Consider the following 16,862-nt stretch of genomic DNA (forward strand, 5'->3'; position numbering starts at 1 on the left):
TCCACTGTGTGCATATGCCACATTTGTTTATCCATTCATCAGTTGATGACACTTTGGCTACTTCCTTCTTTTGGCAATTGTGAATGATGCTGCTATGAACATTGGTATGCAAATATCTGTTTGGGTCTTTGCTTTCAATTTTTGGGGTATATACCTAGAATTGGGATTGCTGGGTTATTTAGTAGCTCTACACTTTACTTTCTGAAGGCCTGCCAAAACCTAATTTCTTTATCCATTCATTTTCTTTATCCATTTTCCTGTTGAAAGACATCTGGATTGTTTCCAATTATTAACCATTAAGAATAAACTTCTATGAACTTCTTACCCAAGTCTTTTGCAAACATATGTTTCCATTTCTCTTGAGTAAGTAGCAAGACATGGAGCTAAACATTGGAGAAATAAACTGTTACAGAAAATCACTAACAGTTTTCTAATGTGGAAGTACCATTTATACTCTGACCAGCAAAGTATGAGCACCAGTTACTCCACCTTCTGGCTAAAATTTAGAATGGTCTGTCTTTTTACTTTAGCCTTTTTCCTGGGTATGAAGAAGCCTCTCATGGCTTTAATTTGCACTAATCTTGTGGCTAATGTTACATTTTCTATGCATATTGACAATTTGTATATTTTCTTTTTTTCAGTTAGGAGTTCATGATTATTTTTCCATACTGATACCCACTTGCTCCAGCACAGTTTGTTAAAAAGATTATCCTTTCCTCATTGGATTGCTAGGAAAGTTTTTTGGAAATAATAGATTTTATGTATTTTATCTCTTTTTGGACTCTCTATTCTATTTCATTTAACTACTTTTCTATCATTACATCAATACTACTATAGTTTGAATACTATAACTTTATGTCTTTTGCATTTCCATATAAATTTTAGATTCAGTTTGTCAATTCCTACTTTGCTGGAGTTATATTTGGAGATGCTGCATCTATAGATCACTTAGGGGAGACTTGGCATCTTAACAATACTGGAAATTCAAATCACGATTATGGCATATATATATTTATTTAGATCTTCTTTAATTTATCTCTGAAATGCTTTGTGTTTTTCAGTGTAAAGGTCTTGCAACTTTTGTTAAAAAAAGCGCACATTAGAATCTAGTTTGATATGAGAAAGACATGCCAACATCTAAAGTTTATAGCTTCCTTTTGTTTGAGTTCTTCATCACAGTACATTTCTGAAGAAAAATAATGCAAGTCTTTCTATAAACCCAGAGCTGACAGATTCACCTTAAAAGTGAACCATAAAAGTCATTTCAAGCATAACTGACAAGTAGAGTTTCCACTGGAAACTTTTTTCTCTTCATCACTAACCTTAAAATTAAATTAACATTTTTTTTCTTTTCCTCACTTAGTTAGATTCACTTTTAAACATTAGAATCTGTAAAAATAGATGGCTCTTAGTTGATCTAGTAAAGTTTGTTCTTAAGAAAGAAAATCCATGGTTAAGAGAAAACTACTCATTCAATTCAGCTAATAATTATCTATTACCTGCAAGGTACACAGCACAGCACTAGATATTGTAAAGTCAGTAGACAAAAACTAAATATTCAAAAGACCTTGGAAAATGTTACATGACCAAATGTATTAAAACAATTGAGTCATATCGTTTGTTCATGTTTGCACATGGAAGAGGATTGAAATTAACTACTGAACACTGTAACTAATAAAAAGATTAAATGAATAAAATAAAATTAACTGGAAAACAATACTAGGTATTGTTTGATCTGTTAGATCCCAGAAAGAAAGGAACCAACATGTAGAAAGAGTTTCTAACCCAGAGGCCCCGCAGGTTATCTCACAGAAAACAGGTGCCCCATAAACTAAAGAATGAAGGCTGTTTAAGGCTGTCCCTGCCACAGTGGTGCCCCAACCCCAAAAGGTGGGTAAAAGCAAGATCACATATTTCTGTAGGACAAACAACTGAAAAGGCCTGCTCTCCCTAGATAGATAATGTAGCTGCTTTTCTGAGAAGAATAATGGGCTAGAATCCTAACAACCTATCAGCCTAGAAGTTGACAGACACCCACCCAATTGAGGCACAGGATGCACTCAGCAGGCACCCTTCTCCCCCAACACCCTTCCCTCCCCACGTGGGTTTTTCCTTTAAAAAATGCTGCTCTCAGATAGAGGGCCGGAGCCATTTTTTCCTTTCTTTCTTTTCTGATGGCTCCCACCTGCTTTCTTCTGCTTTCTTCCTCTAATAAACCTTAAACTCTCTACTTAAACCATGACTCGCTGCGTTTGTGTGGATTCTTGAACGGCTCTGAACCTAACATGATCCACAAGTCCAAAATCATACTATGAACAGTAATCCCAAGAAATATTGTGCAATTGCCTAGTAAAATTCATAATGGCAACTTTCATTTTTTCATTCAAAATCAGTTTTTATCATTTTAGATTAGAGAATATGACCTTTTTATTCCCTCCATAAAGCAATTCTTTGATTTTCCCAGTCTCTCCAAGCATATTAGGAATTAGTGAAATTCATATTCTTTGAACAACTAGTAATTTATTGAATACCTACTATGAGTAGTCATTATACTAAATACTGGAAACCTAAGAATTGAGAATGTATCACTCCTCCCCTGAAAAAGTTTACAGCCCAATAAGGGAAAAATATTCATGCAATAATTTTTGTCACTATTTTATTTTGAAAAATTTTAAAACTTCAAATGAACAAGAATAAATACACTGAACGACCAACTACATTTTGCCTAGATGTACCAATCATAAGCATTCTGTCATTTTTTATCACTTTCCACTATGAAATCAATTTTGTTAGTCACTGTAAGAATTTAAAAGAAATAAATTAGAATTAAATGGACAAGAATAGAAAAACTAAATTAGAGCAGAACAGAATGGATAGAATAGAATAGAATAGAATAGGATAGAATAGATCATAGAATAGAATAGAATAGAAAAACTATTCTGCATGTAGAAAGGATAGCAATTGTTTTATAAAATCTTTGTTTCAGTTATGCATGTGTGTGTGTACAGTGCACTGATTTATGCTTATAATGCATTTTTTATTAGAGAAGTTGTGGGTTTACAGAACAATCATGTAAAAAATAAAGGATTCCCTTATACCACCCCACCACCAACACTTGCATTGGTGTGAAAAATTTGTTACAATTGATGATAGCACTTTTTTGCAATTTGGCTATTTTTAACTGTGATTACATTTGTTACAACTGATTAAAGATTACTAAAGTAGTATATTAACAATTGCCCACTATTTACATAAGACTGTTTTCCCCATATTCCCAACTTATTATTTATATAATGCATTTTTATTTTTTAAAATTTAAAAGTTGTATTTTTTAAAGTTTGGCATCTACTTTAGAAGGATCATTATACAATATTATAGAAGATGGTTTGGAGAGAGAGAATATTGGAGACGGGTAATCTATCAGGTTGGTGCAACAGTCTGGAGGGAATTAGGAAGTAAACTAGGGGTGAGGAAGGATAGACTAAGGCATCAAGGCTGTGGTCCCTGGTCTTCTATTCAGCTTCAAAAGAGTTAATGCAGATCCTCTAACTTCTCATGGGACATTTTTCCCTAAAGCTCTGAAGCCTCCCCAAACCATAAAAGCTTGTAAAATCCTGGGCCCAAAGCAAACTCTTAGTTAATGAGAAAAAGCATGGGGTCATAAAGATGGTTAATCATCTCCCCATAGACAAATTCTGAATGTGTGATGGCAGGCCACAAGTCTTGATAGCAATCTCCTTCTAGGACAAAGAAGATACCTAGCTAATGCAAACCAAGGTTAATACAAACCTGATAGGACCCTAGAGTACAAAGGTTACTCTAGAAACCTGCCACCAGCAAAACTTCCCTTTTTAACAAGCCAGTTCACTTCCACTCCCTTGAACATGCTTTTCCCTTGAACATGTCCATGTTATCTCTTTAACCGGTATCTTTCTTTTTCTTTAATAAACTTTACTATTATTCCTACTGGCCTCTCTTGTCTGAATTCTTCCTGTGACAAGAGTTCTGCCTGGCAGGTGTTCTGCCTGGCACTGCTGCCAGCAGGGTACTGGTTACAAGGGGATGGCATTGAGGATGTAAAATAGATTGAACAGAGGACTATACAAGAGGAAAACCTTAATGACCATCAGCTGTGGAAGATAAGGGACAAGGAAAGTGTAGTTTGAGTCTCAGATTTCTGGTGTGTATGCCTATGGATAGAGTGACCATCAATTGAGGGATTAAATAAAAATGAGGTACAGATTTATAGGAAAATATAATAAGTTAAGTTCTGGTTTGAGGCACCCATCAGACCTCTAAATGGAGTATGTCATTGGATAAATGGGTCTGGGTACTGGGGGAAGAGTTTGAGCTGAAGGCATCAGTTAGGGAGTCAGGAGAATAAATTATTCAGAGCAAGTGTTGACTAATGAGAAAAGACTTCAAATGCAGTAAGTTAAGAAAGAAAACTCACCAAATAAAAATTAAAGTTGCTAATAGAAAAGTTGAAAAAGAACAGGAAAAAGTGGTTTTGCAGAAGCCAAGAAAGAGAAAAATGGTTTTTCAAATGGGGGTAGTCAGTGGTATCAAATGCAAAAAAAAAGGTAAAATAATCAAGGAAGGAAAGCACCTATGGTTTTAACAGCTATGGGGTAACTGGAAACTTTTGTTAGAGTGATTTCAAAAAAATATAGGAAATTGAGACAGGTTGTTAGATAAAGGAGTGATCGTTTTTATATGCACAGCAGATACCCACACATAGGGGCACACACCTCTGTCAACCCTAGCTCTGAGGAAATCTGCTCTTACCCTAGACTGGTTATGATGAAAATCAATATACAAAAAACAAAATCGGCTTAATAACTTAGGTTTCTGATTCAAACAGTTTTCAGTAAATCAGTGAGAAAAGGTTGATGCTCAGTAATAAGTAAAGTTTTATATATACTCTGGGTTTGCACTGATTTTTTTCTAACCTTCTGCAATAGTGACAGTATAAAGCACTTGTTAAAAGTATGGATTCTTGAACCAAATTCCTACTATTCAATACCATCTCTGTCAGAGTATTAGGTATGATAACTTATGCTGGTTGCTAACATTCTCTCCTCAGTTTCTCAGTTTTTTTAATCTGTAAAATGGGGGTGATGTTGATAATAGTGCTTTGGTCTTTGGGTTGGTTGTTGTGAGGATTAAATGTTGTAATACATATAAAGCACTTAGGTTCATGCATGAGCACTTAAAGTCCTCAAAACAGGTTAGTAGTTATCTTTCTGAGTTCTCTTGAGAACTGATTCCTGGAAAGGTTAAGAAGAGACTTTGATTACAGTCTTACAATTTGGGTTATTCAATCTCCACAGAAAGAGACATTAAAAGCAAGGATACAATTTTCTTGAGGTCTTTCTATTAAGAATTAAACTTGGCTACAGAATACAAACTATGTATACTTTTTTTTATTTTATGTATCCAAACCACATACCATTTTTATTTTGATAGTTCATGTATAAACCTTTAACAAACTTTCATGGCTTAGGCAAAACGAAGGCAGGTGGACATTATTTTACTTTGACTGCACTGACAATAAATCCCTTACACCAAATGGAAAACTGTTGACCTGTCATATCCAGCCTATTTGTGGGATATCATTCAAATGCACACACACACAAAAGTAGACACAGGGTGACTAACCTAATAGATTTTCAATTAAGAACAAAAAAGGCTATTAAAGCATAACATGGCACAAATTTCCCTAATAATGGTTTTGAAATTGTTATAAACAATTTCTAAACAAATTCTAAATGAAAAGGAATGGGTATGACAGTAACAAACAAGACTTCACCACTGAATATTGTGATGTGACTGCAGCAGTCTTATATTTGAAACTCAAAAAGGGAACAACTGTGTTCCAAAACAGCTAAATATGCAGGTACAAAAAATAAAGGTTTTTTTTTTTTTAACTGCCACATTCACTCCAAAGCCCATTCATCTCCTTCAGCATCCCAAAGATTAAGCACATGTTCTGCTTAGCTATATAATAAAGTGACAAACATGCTGCACCACTGACATCACAGGACAGTTGCCTATAAAACTAGACTCTGACGCTGGGCTCCAGCTTCACTTTCTCACAGGCCGTCATCCTCATCCGGCAGAGCAGTTGTCTGAGCAACCTCTGAGTCATGTTCATACTGTGCTGCCAAAGCTGGGTCCAGGACAACCTCTGGTGGGGCAAGAGCAGGCATGGCCACAAGCTCCAAGTTAGGGCCTTCAATCAGTTTTCTAGCAGCCAAAGGAAGGGCTTTTCAAAGTTGTAGTTACTTTTGGCAGAAAAGTCATAGTACTGAAGATTCTTCTTTTGGTGGAAGACGGATTTTGCCTTAACTTTCCTGTCCTTAATATCCACTTTGTTGCCGCACAACACGATGGGGATGTTTTCACACACTCATACCAGATCTCTATGCCAGTTAGGCACATTCTTGCAAGTAACTCTTGATGTTACATCAAACATTATAATGGCACACTGGGCTTGGATGTAATAGCCATCTCTCAGGCCACCGAATTTCTCCTGACCAGCCATGTCCCACACGTTGAATTTAATAGGCCCTCTGTTGGTATGGAACACAAGGGGATGGACCTCCACAACCAAGGTGGCTACATACTTCTCAAATTCACCAGTCAAATGATGTTTCACAAATGTAGTTTTTCCAGTACCACCATCGCCAACCAATACAAGTATAAATTGAACTTGGGGTTCTCCTTGGGCGTCCATTGCGATGGTTCTTCCAGAAGCATCTCCATCCTCCATTTGACTGAGGTAAAATATGTATACATTTTAAAAATGATTTTTGAATTTTTTTTTGAAAGTTGACTACAGAATATAAAAGACGTATACATTTTAAAAATGATTTTTGAATTTTTTTGAAAGTCTTAGGCTTGAGTTGAACAACTGATGATTTTACCCTGGAACACATTCCATTTTCTTAAATGGATCTTTAACTGAAAAATAGAGTATAGCATTCCATAAGGTAATCAAAACGCTCTGATACTTCAAAACATAATCCATTGACCTGTAAGGCACTAATTCTGATCACTAAAATCAAAGAAGAGTTGAAAGGAGAATCATGAGAAAACTTTTAATCCTATCTTCAACATGTAAAAAATTCTTCATTTTCTTAAAATTTCAGCACTACCAAACATGCATTCCAGTAGATTACAATCAATACCAGTAAGTTTATTAGGCAAATAATTTCAAATAATTATAAATATTAAAGGAAAAAATTAAAACATCAGGTGAAACTATGGAAAATTTGAAATCCTTGAATAGAGGAATTTGGTAAACACCCACCCAAAGTTTTTATGAAACTGTAAATGGGTTATTCCCAACATTTGGGTTATTCCCAATTTCAACACATTACTCTGAGTGTATAAAATAGCTGTAATGTTCCAGGTCTACTCACCTACTGTTGCTCATGGTAGTTTCAGAGAGAAAGAACTGACTGGAAAGTCTGAGGCAAGAGAAGTCTTAAAAAATCTTTCTAAACTATAGCCTTTATGATGATATATATGTATATCCTGTTTTATATATATATATATATATATATATATATATATATATATATATACCCTGTTATACACACACACACACACACACACACACACACACACACACATATATTCCTATAAAACCCTCAAAATTAAAATGATTGAGCCTATCATGTAGCAGTTGTTTGAATTTGTAAACCTAATCAAAAAATGTTTTAGGTACATCTGCTTACAAAAAAATTTCTTCAGGTCACCATTCTGCCATAGTAAATGCAATACTTAGAGTAACCATAAATTAATATTCATAGTGATGTGGTGCTGGTGAGGTGGCAGATCGAGACTATTAGAGAGCCTCAAGCTCATCATTTTAAATATGAGCAATCTCAAGTCTGCAAAGAGAGAAAATATGCACTCCCAGGGATTCTCTCCAATATGAAAAACAAACTAATTTATTTGGCACCCCCATGTTACCTTTAAAATGTATTCAGTATTTGCATTCCAGTCTATAATATACAATGTTGATTTTAACATAAAAATTACTTAACTGTTTTCACACAAATTGTTGAGTAAAATGAATGGTCAAGGAAGATGCACCTGGTTGATCCAGAGATTTCAGTTATTCTCCAGCACACAGCCATATACTGCTATGGGTACTACAGTTTAAAAAACAGAAAAATAAAGGTAAACGTTGGTAATCATCTTATGCCCTGACTATAAAGCATGACCTGGAAGAAGAGTTTGTGATGTGGTTTATTTATATTTTTGCTTGATGTGGTTTTGGACAAGTCCTTCAAACAAATTGTAAATTTGCCTATTATTATGGTCTAGCTTGAATTCTACCCTCTTCAAAAACTTTTCTTCATTTCATTTCTTCCTTCTATACTCTCTCAGTATTTTGTAACTTCTATTATGTAGTATTTATCACACTTTTCCTTACATTAGAAAAATGTCTTCCCTACCTAGCTGCCACATAGCAGAAATCATGCTTTATCATTATATCTCTGATAGCACTTAGTCCAATGCTTTGCATACAGAAGGTGTGCTGTGTATGTGTATATGTGTAACTGTGAGAAGTAGATGTGTGTGTATAAATATATAAATATTATTTTTACTATTAATTATCTATAGTGTCAATCTGCCTTTAGAACTCTGAACTTGGTTGGAATACTGGAATTTTAAGGTGCCATCTTATCAAAATCTGACATCACCTGGTATTTTTTGAATCCCAGCTAGAATTTTGATCAATACTATCAACAACAATGAAGGGGTTCAAAATTTCACCATATTTTTTCTTTCACTTTTTATTCTTCCATCTCTTAGATACAAGCATCAAAAGGTAATGAAACACAATCACCTCCAAATCTCCGTTAGTCACTTCAAAGCAACACTAAAGTAATAATAATGATAATATTCTTAGTTATGAGCAATTGACATTTTCCTCATTGAAAAACTGTAAATTAGTCTCTAGAAAACTTTGTAATCTATTGATCTGTAACTGCACTTCTGCACTTACTGAGCTCCTAGAAAGCAGGGACTTTATTGTGTCATCTTCAATATATACCCAGCAGCTAAAATAGTGTCTGGCATGTCATCAATAATCAAGAAATACTTCCTGAATAAATAAATTTAAAAATCAATGAATAAATATAAATGCAACTTCAAGGAAAAACCCATAACTGACCTTCCTTTGAACTTGATTAACTCTCCCAAAATCCTCCTACTTATTCTCTAACATCTACTACATCTGCATCATGACCAAGAAGATGATTAATTGCTAATGATACCATCAGTTCTGATTTGCTAATGTGGCCAGACTGCAAAACACCAGAAAAAGATTGGCTTTTATAAAAGGAGGTTTATTTGGTTACACAGTTACAGCCTTAAGGCCATAAAGTGTCCAAGGTAAGGTATCAACAATCAGGTACTTCACCAGAGGATGGCCAATGGTGCCCGGAAAACCTCTGTTAGCTGGGAAGGCACGTGGCTGGCGTCTGCTCTGGAGTTTTGGATTCAAAATGGCTTTCTCCCAGGACGTTCCTCTCTAGGCTGCAGCTCTCTTGTTCTTCTGTTTGTGAGCCCCTTTATAAGACTCCAGTGAACTAATCAAGGCCCATGCTGAATGGGCAGGGCCATACCTCCATGGAGATATTCAATCAGAGGTCACACCCTAATCAAAGGTGTCACTCACAGTTGGGTGGGTCACATCTCCATGGAAACACTCAATCAGAAGGTTCCAACCTAATCAACACTAATACCTCTGGCCCCACAAGATTGCATTAGAGAATATGGCTTTTTCTGGGAGACATACTATATACAAACTTGCACACCATCCCATGGGCAAAATTTCCCATTAATGTTTGAAATCAATAATATACACTAATAATATACATATTAGTGAAAATCAGGAGAACTGTATTTGATGACAGTTTTCCTAATTGCCAACAGGTTTTGTTATACAGAACATTTGTTCCTGAAATGGAGGATACAGTATAGTGAATATTTTTTACAAATACACCAAGGTTATACTGAATTATGTTGGATTACCCAGGTTTTTGTTTTGTGTTGTTTTTTGGTTTTTGCAGAACTGATAAAACCAAAGCCCAATAATGGCTGGAAATTCCAGGTTGGGGAATGATTGTACAGTTTACCATGAAAATCTCTGAACAGCCAAATGGTTTATAATTACCAGCTGCTAACCCACTTTATATTCAAGACTGCAAAAAAAATAAAGTATATTTCAAGTCACTTTTTCCTCTGAATGACTATATAAATATGAAAGGAAATATTCACATGGTCTCTGAGCAAAATGAAGCCTCAGAGAGTTTAAAGTAATATTAAAGTTATAACATGGGGCTAACATAAACTTTAATTGAATACTTTAAAAAATGCAAATGATTCTAAATTTTATTGTGTATTTCTTATATATATCATCAATAATTAAATCTTTAATTATCTCATTTTCTTAAATATTTATTAGCAAGTTTGTAAATGATACATAACAATGCATATCATAAGATAGTAAGTGTTAAATGATTATATTAGTTATTAACTTAAAGGTTTTCTAATAGAAATTAGAATAGAACAAACTGCTTTGGAAATGCCTGTTTCTAAATGGATAAAATAGGTCCCTCTAAATAGAGTGGGTTTGAGGGGACTGTTGGAAACCAATACAAATAATTCTGACGCCTAAATTAATTTCATGCCATCACTAAATAACTTCATATACCTGCATTAACATTAACTGTATAAACTGAGACATTATTTTATTTCAAAAAATTTATTTTTATTACCAGACACAGAGAATTATCATCTTCAAATAATGCTTGAATGTTTATTTTTAAAAGAATTAATGTAACATAATTGTAAAATTGGAAAGCACCTTCGATATTATCTTTAAAAACATGTTCTCCAGTAACAAGTAGACTGAGGTGTTAAGATTGCAAGTGACTTGTCCAAGTTCAAAGAGTTATGTGAAACAATCTGTACTAGTACTCAATCTTCTGAATTTGCATTATTAGATTTTCCTGCTGATTTCCTGGATTTTTCAGAATAAGATGAACGCTCTCCTCGTCACAGCCATCTTGGCAGTTAACTGTTGGTCTCCCCATGAGTGTTCATTTCTACATTCCAGAATATTTATAATTTTTGTTTTATTCGTGAGTCTTTGGTTTTTCTTTTCTCTACACACTTTGTTCTACTTTATAAGCATGTCTGACATTTTGCCCATTTAGTGTTATATTCTAGAAAATATTATAAATTATATACTACTGTTCAGTACATAGTTCACTTCCACATAGCCTTGATACAGTTATGCAGCTAAGCCATTTAGAATGCATAGTTAATTTTTCAGGAAAATAGTTTCTACAATAGTGTCTGCACAATCAAGTCCTACATTATGAAAAATGGATATTATCAAACAATATTATGAAGAGGCTAGTCAAATTATTTCCTTCATGCATATTTATAGATTTTGCAATTTGTATATCTTCAGCAGCATACATTGAAGTAATTTCTGTGTTTGAGCTTTAGGTTGTTCAAGACCGGGAACAAGAAAAACAAAGTGTAAATTGCTTTCCCTCTTGTTTGCATGTAAGCTTCCCATATGAAATATCCGTAAAGATATTTGTTTAACCAAACCCCCCAAACTCCAAAAACTTAAGAGTTTTGGGTATTAGTCCTCAATTAACACAGGTTAGACTTCAAAGATTTGGGCTCTGCTTCTTTAAAAGTAATCAGTTCAGCATCTCATGTGACAAGGGGACCCAGGTTGAAACTTGAATCACTCTGTGAAAACTGGGTTAAAATAGTTCTTATTAGACTCATCTAACTAAAGGCTCATAACTAACTCCTCATGGCTCCACTCTGCTATAATTCTACAAATCTAGAGAAGCTAAAAAATAATAATTAAAACTTGAGAGTTAGCTGTGGGAGAGCTCTGATGAGTCCACCAGGAGTAAATTCACTAGTGGGTCATTTTAATTTAAACAATGACTGAAACAAAAATGTTTCAGGAGAAGAGAATGAATTTTGAGGAAGGATCTTGTTGAGGGATTTATTTGTACTTGTGGATAGTTTGTTGTCTAAAAGGAAACATAGCTTTGAGGACAAAATTATAACCAGAGTGCTGAAGATGCAGAGATTGATGGGGATACAGATAGGTGGAGAGGGAGAGAGGGAAGAAAGACAAGAGAGACTGTGACTGTTTCTGATACGTGGTTTATATAAAGACTGTACAAAGCCAAAGGGAGAAATCTGATGTCCCCCTCATCGTGTTCCTTGGCCTTATAGTTAAAGAAACAATTATCAGACAAATGTGGTTATGAACATGGTGATCTGTAAGTAATTTTCTAACATGGCCCAAATTAATTGGATCCTTGTTTGTAATTCACATAGAAAGGGTAAATTACTTAGAGAGTCCTAAGACTCCCCTTAAACATAAAGTCCTACATGTTAAAAGCCTATTTTATAGCTCTCTTGTGTAAAGAATGAAACAATTTCCTTTTAAATTTCTTTCTTCCAATGGTCAGTGGAAGCAATGAATCACCTTCACAGTTTTATGTGCCTCTTTACCAATATTTACTTGGGCCCTACCTGCCATTTATATATCAAGGATATCTATGGTTTGGATATTATTTTCTTCCTATTCCAATACCTGTGTCTGTCCCTACAAATCCTCCACCTAATGGAAAGTAAACAAGAGAGAGAAGTCCCAGTGCAATTTAAGAGGAAATAATTTGGAAGCATACACAATTAAAAGTATGTCTTTGGGATAATTGTTTGTGGATTGGAATGCATCTTTCCGTGAAAAAAGAAAACAGTATATTACAATGCTCCCACAGCCTCAAAAAGTTGCAGTTTGTTTCACTGTTTTCTTTGGTAGAAAACACTGGAGTCTCCACTCAGAGTAATATAAATCTGTCCCTGCATGTCCCAACCAGTATAACATTTCAAATCACTCATTATTTTCTCATTAAAAATGTTTTACAAAATAGCTTTTAACTTTTGTTAATAGACATTTTAGCCTAAATAAGGCAAACTTTAACCAAGGTGGAGGTCATAATAGATAAACTTGTGAATCTAGGTTCTAGGATAGAAAATCATGTGCTTTTTCTAATTAATATGAACACCCCAAGCCTAACTTCTGATTCTCTTGGTAATAAAATCCTAAAGACCACATTTTCCAAGTATAATAGAGGCAGGCTCCTATCATCTCATCATATAAAAAACAATATGGATTGTCTTTCAATCACCAGGTGAATTGAGGGGTTATAGACTATAATAAAGATTAAGTTAGGAATCAGAAGACTGTTCTAGGAAACAAATCTTTCACTACAAGCCTCATGCATCCATTCAGTCTTCTCTAGAAGAAAGTTTCCCAGTCCTCAAACTAAGTATACTTTTGAGGCAATATTTGTTTTTAAAGAACAAAAGCATAAATTTCCAAAAACATTACTCATTGGTATTAATAACTTTATGCCTGTCATTTACCTCAGGTCACTGTAAAGTTGAATGCTGACTATTTCAGCCACTTCCTTGAAGAATCAATATTCCTATTAAAGAAAGAAAAATAAATGTAATTGAAGTAGCATTTTGTGTTCTTTCATTAATATGTTTAGTGATCTTCTATAATAAAGGTAAAAGGAAGACCTTGATTTCCTGTTTTCTAAATGTGCACTCCTAACTATATGTCCACTAACTATATTTGATAACTGATTTTAATATATACTTCTTGATGATAAATCTGGAGAAAAGATGAAAAGTGAAGATGACCAAAAACAAACACTCTGGAAATTACTGTGTATGACAGTCTGTGCAGTAGTTTATGCCAGGTAGTTACACCAATTTGCGGATGATTCAATTTAGTTAAAAAAAAAGTATGTGAGCCATTGAGTATGTACTTCATAAACAACAGGACATTAAGCTTGACGAATTCATAAAGGATACCAACAACAACCCAGTACTGTCTTTAACTCCAAGAAACTGTTAATGGGAACAATCCAAAAAATAACATTTATATCATTTTTGTAGTTACAAAGTGCTTTTTTCTAATCATTACATCGCTTAGTTCTCACATAATCTCTGTAAAGTAACCTCGTTTTATACATGGGAAAACTGATAAACACAAAAGTCATGTGGGCATACAGTCAAAGATTTAGTAAGTGGCAGGAAAATAGTGCAAAACCAGGCCTATCCAACATCTATGCCTTTGTTTCATTAGCATATCTACTAAAATAAATTCTGAGTCCAGGGCTCTGAAATGGTAGTCCTTAAGACTGCTTAAATTCATCAGTTTTCTCTTTCTTTCAGGAGGAAAAAACAAAACACCTGCTTAAGTAGGGTAACTGCCACCCATCTCCTCCGCCACTAACCAGACTCAAAACTGCCACCACAGTTATCTTTCAAAACATAGGTTGGATTATATTTCTTACTTACTCAAATCCCATGGAAGCAAATGCCTACACTATAAAATCTGTTTTCCTCCATATGGCATTCTAGGCCTTCCACATACTCTCCTCGTGCTACTTTTCCAATCCCTCTCCCAGCCAAGTCAGTCACCGACACCATGAACTACTCCACACAATTGTCCCTTTACTCTCACAGTTGTGCTTATGTGTATGTTGCTGTCTCTCATCGAATGCCCATTCCTCTATTTCACTGTTAAAATCAATTTATCTTTCAAGACTCAAATCAAACTTGCATTAAAACGTTCTCCTATCCCTCCAAAAGAAATGAAACACTCATCACTTTGACACTCTCCCCCAGCATTTTATTTCCACTTTTTCCGAATCTTTGTATACCTTTCCTTCTAATAGAGTGATTCATTTACATTTCTGTGTCCTTATTGAGGAGATTGAAAGCTTCTGGTGGATCACAGTAATATAACTATTACCTAGTACTTAGCAGAGTATGTTGTACCCAGTGAATGCATATTTGATGAATGGAATATATTAGTAAAACTAAACTTTCTAAATCTTAACAAAAAAGAGGTTTTCTCAACATAAAAATTAGAAAAGGGTTCCTTCTTGTAAGAAAAAAAAACCTTCTTAAAATCAGTATTTGAATGGTAGCATTTCTCTGCCCATTCAATTACATTAGCACAAGCGTGTAACTTTATGGCAACACATGCTCTGCTATAGAAATTGTAAGGCCCATAAAATATCAAGCTGTGAACAAAATTCCTTGTTCCAAAACAATTCAAGAACCATACAAAATAATGTCTTAAAAGATTTAACATTTGTGTCAGCTATGGAAAAACCAAGTTCAGAGGCTTTTTATCAAGTATATATTCTCTTCTACATAGAGCAAATGCACATAGCAAAGGCTTTGTGAACTCTGTTGAGGAAAAAGTTGTCCTGACCATCAGTCCCCATAAATTCTGTGATGAACATTCTAGAAACAAATCCTTGATTGAGATAAAGGTAGAAGGTGGTGATGAAAAACTCTCCTGCAGCATAAGACAAAAACTCATCTGACAAGCTCCTACTGCACAATGAGCCTTTCATTGTGTCACAATGGCAGCCTTTGTCCTCCCGGATTAATTACCAGGAAATTAGAAAAATTCCCTTTGAACAAAGATTATGTTTCTCCACTCCAAGTTTAAACTGTTCGTAGGTAAGACGTTTTGCATCAGTGAGGGAAATTCTGCCACATCCATCCACAAGCTGGCTACAAGTCAAGTCCAGCCTAAGGAGCTCCTTGGCATGACTGGAACAGTGAAACTGCTGTCTCCTTGAAAACGGCCTTTAAATATTTATTCATTGGCATTAAAGCCAGTGATCCCAGTTGAAACAATGGGAGGGGACAGCAAGAAGACCAAACAGTTCTCAATATAATATGCTAAAGTAATTTTATAGGGATTGTTTTCCAACCTTACAGCTGACAGAATGGAGACCACTGCATGACTGGGGAAAGGCAATCATGAGTAACCAAAGTGGAGGGGTATAAGGAGTCAGAAGTCAGAACCCTAAAGAGGGTCCACAGGCAACCCTGATTGCTCTGCAGTTCAGGAGAGTCAGCTCTACAATAACTGTCTTTCATCTGTTTTGTTCTGTTTTTAAATTAATCATTGATTTATGTGTCTAACTCTCAGACTGGTATTTTTATTTCATCCACCTCCGTGTAATTTTCTGGAGAAAAAAAGGCCCTGTAATTTATTTTTAACTACTAAAACTTTGTGAAACAAATATATCTATTAAAATTAGTCAGTTATTCCTCTAGTATATTTAGGCAATATCAATCACAGTACTAACACCTCTGATTAGCGTGATTGACCTGGCAATCAAATCTTCATTTTCTTTTCAATACTAATGTTGGCTTATGGGGACAGGATCCACAAAAGCGCTATTTCCCAAACTTTTTCCTGAAGCATTAATCTTACCAGATGGCCCCCCAAGTAAATATTCCTCCTCAAAATATGTCTTTTGGATATTTTCAGTATATATACATATTACAACATTCTGAAAATTGACAGTTTAAAATTCATTTTGCTTAACCAAGTTCCCAAACTAAACTGACCATGGAACAACTCAAACCCACCCATCTGAAGCAGTGGATGAAATTAGTGTATACTGAACGGCCTATGCTATTTTGAAATGTAGTCAGCTCTAGAGGCCGTAGGTTCCAGTTTCATGTGTAGTTTATGTACTCATTCTTGAAGGAGACTTTCACGGTAAAGTAAAACAGATAGCTAAATTCAGCTGCACTATTCTGTTAGCTCCTTGAAGGCAGGAGCCACATGTCTCCCACGTAATCTTTCTGAATTTATTCTTTCATTAAAATACTGGATATTGATTTTGTGTCAGTCACTATTAAAAGCTGAGGATCTAAGAAAAAGAACTTTATTTTCACCT

General features: G+C 34.8%; 1 pseudogene; it reads right to left on the reverse strand.

The window, feature by feature from the left end:
- Positions 1 to 6,095: 6,095 nt before the first annotated feature.
- On the reverse strand, positions 6,096 to 6,739 carry LOC119528657 (annotated as a pseudogene).
- Positions 6,740 to 16,862: the final 10,123 nt, after the last annotated feature.

The sequence above is a fragment of the Choloepus didactylus genome, chromosome 3 (genome assembly GCF_015220235.1).
Source record: "Choloepus didactylus isolate mChoDid1 chromosome 3, mChoDid1.pri, whole genome shotgun sequence".
Lineage (NCBI taxonomy): Eukaryota > Metazoa > Chordata > Mammalia > Pilosa > Megalonychidae > Choloepus > Choloepus didactylus.